A 7,888-nucleotide genomic window follows, 5' to 3' on the forward strand; every position below is an offset into this window, starting at 1 on the left:
TATAAAGGCAGACCTATCAGAATCACACCAGACTTCTCGCCAGAAACTATGAAGGCCAGAAGATCCTGGACTGATGTCATACAGACCCTAAGAGAACACAAATGCCAGCCCAGGTTACTGTATCCTGCAAAACTCTCAATTAACATAGATGGAGAAACCAAGATATTCCATGACAAAACCAAATTTACACAATATCTTTCTACAAATCCAGCACTACAAAGGATAATAAATGGTAAAGCCCAACATAAGGAGGCAAGCTATACCCTAGGAGAAGCAAGAAACTAATCGTCTTGGCAACAAAACAAAGAGAATGAAAGCACACAAACATAACCTCACATCCAAATATGAATATAACGGGAAGCAATAACCACTATTCCTTAATATCTCTCAACATCAATGGCCTCAACTCCCCAATAAAAAGAAATAGATTAACAAACTGGATACACAACGAGGACCCTGCATTCTGCTGCCTACAGGAAACACACCTCAGAGACAAAGAAAGACACTACCTCAGAGTAAAAGGCTGGAAAACAACTTGCCAAGCAAATGGTCTGAAGAAGCAAGCTGGAGTAGCCATTCTAATATCGAATAAAATCGATTTTCAACCAAAAGTCATCAAAAAAGATAAGGAAGGACCCTTCATATTCATGAAAGGAAAAATCCACCAAGATGAACTCTCAATCCTAAATATCTATGCCCCAAATACAAGGGCACCTACATACGTAAAAGAAACCTTACTAAAGCTCAAAACACACATTGCACCTCATACAATAATAGTAGGAGATTTCAACACCCCACTCTCATCAGTGGACAGATCATGGAAACAGAAACTAAACAGAGACGTAGACAGACTAAGAGAAGTCATGAACCAAATGGACTTAACAGATATTTATAGAACATTCTATCCTAAAGCAAAAGGATATACCTTCTTCTCAGCTCCTCATGGTACTTTCTCCAAAATTGACCATATAATTTGTCATAAAACAGGCCTCAACAGATACAGAAAGATAGAAATAATCCCATGCGTGCTATCGGACCACCACGGCCTAAAACTGGTCTTCAATATCAATAAGGGAAGAATGCCCACATATACTTGGAAATTGAACAATGCTCTACTCAATGATAACCTGGTCAAGGAAGAAATAAAAAAAGAAATTAAAGACTTTTTAGAATTTAATGAAAATGAAGGTACAACATCCCCAAACTTATGGGACACAATGAAAGCTGTGCTAAGAGGAAAACTCATAGCGCTGTGTACCTGCAGAAAGAAACAGGAAAGAGCATATGTCAGCAGCTTGACAGCACACCTAAAAGCTCTAGAACAAAAAGAAGCAAATACACCCAGGAGGAGTAGAAGGCAGGAAATAATCAAACTCAGAGCTGAAATCAACCAAGTAGAAACAAAAAGGACCATAGAATCAACAGAACCAAAAGTTGGTTCTTTGAGAAAATCAACAAGATAGATAAACCCTTAGCCAGACTAACCAGAGGACACAGAAATCAGAAATGAAATGAAAAGGGAGACATAACTACAGAATCAGAGGAAATTCAAAAAATCATCAGATCCTACTACAAAAGACTATATTCAACAAAACGAAAATCTGCAGGAAATGGACAATTTCCTAGACAGATACCAGGTACTATAGTTAAATCAGGAACAGATAAACTATTTAAGCAACCCCATAACTCCTAACAAAATAGAAGCAGTCATTAAAGGTCTCCCAACCAAAAAGAGCACAGGTCCAGACGGGTTTAGTGCAGAATTCTATCAGACCTTCACAGAGGACCTCATACCAATACTATCCAAACTATTCCACAAAATTGAAACAGATGGGGCGCTACCAAATTCCTTCTATGAAGCCACAATTACTCTTATACCTAAACCACACAAAGACCCAACAAAGAAAGAGAACTTCAGACCAATTTCCCTTATGAATATCGACACAAAAGTACTCAATAAAATTCTGGCAAACCGAATCCAAGAGCACATCAAAACAATCATCCACCATGATCAAGTAGGCTTGATCCCAGGCATGCAGGGATGGTTTAATATACGGAAAACCATCAACGTGATCCATTATATAAACAAACTGAAATATCAAAACCACATGATCATTTCATTAGATGCTGAGAAAGCATTTGACAAAATTCAACACCCCTTCATGATAAAAGTCCTGGAAAGAATAGGAATTCAAGGCCCATACCTAAACATAGTAAAAGCCACATTCAGCAAACCAGTTGCTAACATTAAACTAAATGGAGAGAAACTTGAAGCAATCCCACTAAAATCAGGGACTAGACAAGGCTGCCCACTCTCTCCCTACTTATTCAATATAGTTCTTGAAGTTCTAGCCAGAGCAATCAGACAACAAAAGGAGGTCAAGGGGATACAGATCGGAAAAGAAGAAGTCAAAATATCACTATTTGCAGATGATATGATGGTATATTTAAGTGATCCCAAAAGTTCCACCAGAGAACTACTAAAGCTGATAAACAACTTCAGCAAACTGGCTGGGTATAAAATTAACTCAAATAAATCAGTAGCCTTCCTCTACACAAAAGAGAAACAAGCCGAGAAAGAAATTAGGGAAACGACACCCTTCATAATAGACCCAAATAATATAAACTACCTCGGTGTGACTTTAACCAAGCAAGTAAAAGATCTGTACAATAAGAACTTCAAGACTCTGAAGAAAGAAATTGAAGAAGACCTCAGAAGATGGGAAGATCTCCCATGCTCATGGATTGGCAGGATTAATATAGTAAAAATGGCCATTCTACCAAAAGCGATCTACAGATTCAATGCAATCCCCATCAAAATACCAATCCATTTCTTCAAAGAGTTAGACAGAACAATTTGCAAATTCATCTGGAATAACAAAAAGCCCAGGATAGCTAAAACTATCCTCAACAATAAAAGGACTTCAGGGGGAATCACTATCCCTGAACTCAAGCAGTATTACAGAGCAATAGTGATAAAAACTGCATGGTATTGGTACAGAGACAGACAGATAGACCAATGGAACAGAATTGAAGACCCAGAAATGAACCCACACACCTATGGGCAGTTGATTTTTGACAAAGGAGCCAAAACCATCAAATGGAAAAAAAGATAGCATTTTCAGCAAATGGTGCTGGTTCAACCGGAGGTCAACATGTAGAAGAATGCAGATCAATCCATGCTTATCACCCTGTACAAAGCTTAAGTCCAAGTGGATCAAGAACCTCCACATCAAACCAGATACACTCAAACTAATAGAAGAAAAACTAGGGCAGCATCTCAAACACATGGGCACTGGAAAAAATTTCCTTAACAAAACACCAATGGCTTATGGTCTAAGATCAAGAATCGACAAATGGGATCTCATAAAACTGCAAAGCTTCTGTACGGCAAAGGACACTGTGGTTAGGACAAAACGGCAACCAACAGATTGGGAAAAGATCTTTACCAATCCTACAACCGATAGAGGGCTTATATCCAAAATATACAATGAACTCAAGAAGTTAGACCACAGGGAGACAAATAACCCTATTAAAAATGGGGTTCAGAGCTAAACAAAGAATTCACAGCTGAGGAATGCCGAATGGCTGAGAAACACCTAAAGAAATGTTCAATATCTTTAGTCATAAGGGAAATGCAAATCAAAACAACCCTGAGATTTCACCTCACACCAATGAGAAGGCTAAGATCAAAAACTCAGGTGACAGCAAATGCTGGTGAGGATGTGGAGAAAGAGGAACACTCCTCTATTGTTGATGGGATTGCAGACTGGTACAACCATTCTGGAAATCAGTCTGGAGGTTCCTCAGAAAATTGGACATTGAACTACCTGAGGACCCAGCTATACCACTTTTGGGCATATACCCAAAAGATGCCCCAACATATAACAAAGACACGTGCTCCACTATGTTCATAGCAGCCTTATTTATAATAGCCAGAAGCTGGAAAGAACCCAGATGCCCTTCAACCGAGGAATGGATACAGAAAATGTGGAACATCTACAGAATGGAATATTACTCAGCAATCAAAAACAATGACTCTATGAAATTCATAGGCAAATAGATGGAACTGGAAAATATCATCCTGAGTGAGGTAACCCAATCACAGAAAAACACACATGGTATGCACTCATTGATAAGTGGATATTAGCCCAAATGCTTGAATTGCCCTAGATGCACAGAACACATGAAACTCAAGAAGGATGACCACAATGCGAATGCTTCACTCCTTCTTTAAAAGGGGAACAAGAATACCCTTGGGAGGGAATAGGGAGGCAACGTTTAAAACAGAGGCAGAAGGGACACCCATTCAGAGCCTGCCCCACATGTGGCCCATACATATACAACCACCAAACTCGATAAGATGGATGAAGCAAAGAAGTGCAGACCGACAGGAGCCGGATGTAGATCTCTCCTGAGAGACACAGCCAGAATACAGCAAATACATAGGCGAATACCAGCAGCAAACCACTGAACTGAGAATGGGACCCCTGTTGAAGGAATCAAAGAAAGGACTGGAAAAGTTTGAAGGGGCCCGAGACCCCATATGAACAACAATGCTAAGCAACCAGAGCTTCCAGGGACTAAGCCACTACCTAAAGATTATACATGGACTGACCCTGGACTCTGACCTCATAGGTAGCAATGAATATCCTAGTAAGATCACCAGTGGAAGGGGAAGCCCTTGGTCCTGCTAAGACTGAGCCCCTGGTGAATGTGATTGTTGAGGGGATGGCAGTAATGGGGGGAGGATGGGGAGGGGAACAGCCTTATAGAAGGGGAGGGGGAGGGGTTAGGGGGTTGTTGGCCCGGAAACCGGGAAAGGGAATAACAATCAAAATGTAAATAAGAAATACTCAAGTTAATAAAGAAAAAAATTAACACTAAAAAATAAAGAATAAAAAAAAGACACATTGAAGGAAATAAATACGGTTTCATAAATAAAATTAAGACATTTTGCATGTGCGCACCCATGTGTGTACAGGTGTGAATGCCTGTGAATGTGCATGTAGAGGTCAGAGGTGCCCTCTACCTCAGTTTCTGAGATAGGGCCTCTCAGAGGAAAGCTGGTCTGCCTGAGCAAGAGCTCCCCTGTCCCCATTACTCGGTCCTTGCATTCTGCTTCCCAGTGCTAACATTCGAGCCACACAAGGCCACACCTGGCTTTCACAGGGTGCCTGGATCGTGTTTGCTGTTTACCAGGGAGTCATCTCTACAGACCCTACAATGATCTATTTTAGAGTCTGTTTTCTAGGAAAATCATATCAAAGATATAGCTACCTAGTTCTATCCATTCAATTCCAATCTCTTCCATGGCTGGATTAGTTCTTGCTCAGGATAGAGTGTGGAACAAAAGGAAAAGCCTTACTGTCATAAAGTTACGATTCAGCTCTTGAGCTGTCTAATCCAGGCAAACATGAGCATTAGTTTTCCTTCCAAGTGAAACCAAGTGTAAAACATCCCCATAATATAGCCTTTCCCTTTTATTTTAAATTTTATTTATTTTATGTGTATGGGTATTTTATTCTGCTTGTTACTCTGCACATCAACTGTGCCTGGTATTCAGGGAGCCCAGAGGAGTGTATCAAATCCCCTGCAACTGGACTTATAGACAGGTGCGAGCAGCCAGGACAGTGCTGAGAACTGAACCCCAGGTCCTCTGGAGGAGCAGTCAGTGACCTTAACCATTGAACCATTCCTCTACACACACACACACACTCTCTCTCTCTCTCCCTCCCTCTCCCTCCCTCTCTCTCTCTCTCTCTCTCTCTCTCTCTCTCTCTCTCTCTCTCAATTGTCGATTTATTTTTAAATGATCAGGATAGCTAAAATAAAAGTTAACTTTTCCTTCTTAACTTTGATCCACCAAAAGACAGTAGTAAGGGTTTATCCACAGACGCAGTTCTGAAGACTTACCATTTGTGCAAACATACGACTGTAGAATATAAGAGTAGGATGGTTTCATGTTACCCTAGCCTCACTCTTCCACACGGTGCACACACACTCTTCTAGCAGAGACTTGTGCTATGATCACAGGCCTCTACAACTTCACAAATATATTTGCCATTTCAGTAGAATATAGACTTTGTCAAGCCTGTGAGAAAACTGACGTGATATTCTTCACTGTGTAGAACAGTCTGAAAGGGCAAAAACGACAGTTTTTAATTGCCAATACTTAATAAGTGTGTCTTATAACAGGGATACTTTGTTTTGTCATTCTCATGTTTTTAATGATCCTCGACAGCTGCATGCTACTGAAATATCTTTCTCTGCTTATAGTATGATATTAAAGTTTGCTCCTAGTGTCATTGTCATTTCCAGGAAACTTGTTAGAAATGCATACTCTGACTCTACCCAGACCTACTGGGTGAATTTTCACTCTACTGAGATGCCTGGGTGGCCGGAAGGTGCATTAAAACTCCAGGAGCTTATGCAGCAAATCCCTTAAAGCTTGACTGTGTCTAACCTCACCCAAGTTGAAATTCCAGTTTTAGTTCCAAATCAGAATTGAATACAAAGAACTCTGAAGATGGAAGATGCTGCTGTATGACAGAGTCTAGCTATGTAGCCAAGGCTATCCTCAAATTGGGTTGTTTTAGCCTGTTCTTCCCTTTCTAGGTCTATCTTCATGGTAGTAGGGACTTGGAGACGAGGAATAATACATTTTGATTGCCTGAAATTCATATTGCATCCAAGAACTTGTTTTCAATGAGGCACACTGAGGTCTCCCGGAAACTGGACCAGCTGCCCATGATGCAGTCCCTTGCTCAACGTGGACATAGAAGAGGTTAGCCCTGTCTCTACTGATCTCTTAGTCCATCTACCTTGAGCCCCAATCTTACCCCAAGAAGTATAGCTAGTCTTGCTGGTAGAATTTCCTTTTCCTGTGTCAGGTGATTCAAGCTCAGACAGTACTTTCAGTCAGTCAAATCAGAGAAATATCCCATCCTCACCATGTCGAACAGTGGGGAAAGCGTGCTTTGACACCCCAGGCCAGCAGTCTCTTTCCCCCTGTTTGGTAAGCACTGGGTGATACTGATAAATCTGCCCTTGGATGACTGCCCTTTCCTCTAGACTCCGAAGTCTAGGGACACCTTCAATTTCTCCAAGTGCTGCTACTGAAGCCATAGTTACTTTTCATGAAATGGGGTGAAAGGGGAGGAAAGAAAAAGACACTATTGTCTAAAAACCCAAGAAGACATGGCTTCAGACATACAGAGGTAGGAGAACACAAGTTTGAGGCCAGCCTGGGCTACATATTGAGACTTGTCTCAGAATGAGTCAATAAATGGAGGTTCATGGGTAGAGTGCTCTGATCCCCAGTGAGCACACTCTTAAGCACATGCATGCACACAGGCACGCACACGGAGGAGCAGGAGCAGGAGGTCGTTTCCGGAATCATGTATTGGTGGTTACTTAGAAGGTGAGATACTCGGTACTCTTTGCTCCCTACTTTGGACTTCACTGCACACCATATACTGGTGGTCTCATCCTCTAGTCCATGTCACGTATATTACACAGGCGTTGGCTTTCTCCGCAGGGCTGCACAGTCTCATAGCAGCATGTATTCTAGTGTCTCAGACTCCTACCCGGGTGGTAGAGTGACACACATTCTTAGGTGGTAACTTTATTACAGCCACACGGTCTTATATAGGGAGGTTTTTTACCTACAGTAGTGTCCACATTCTTATGGAACACTATTAGGACAGCACTACTGGTCACATGATCTTCCCCAATGAATCCCAGTTTATCCCTCCTTTGCGTTATGTACATCTAAAACTACTTTTTGACCATCTGCCTCCAATCTTAGTTGGGGACAGAAAACCCTTCCCAGCAGGCTTTACCGCTAATCTCAGTCACTTAGTCACCTCAGGTATTGAAATCCATG

This window comes from Rattus norvegicus, chromosome 14 (genome assembly GCF_021556685.1).
Source record: "Rattus norvegicus strain SHRSP/BbbUtx chromosome 14, alternate assembly SHRSP_T2T, whole genome shotgun sequence".
Taxonomy (NCBI): domain Eukaryota; kingdom Metazoa; phylum Chordata; class Mammalia; order Rodentia; family Muridae; genus Rattus; species Rattus norvegicus.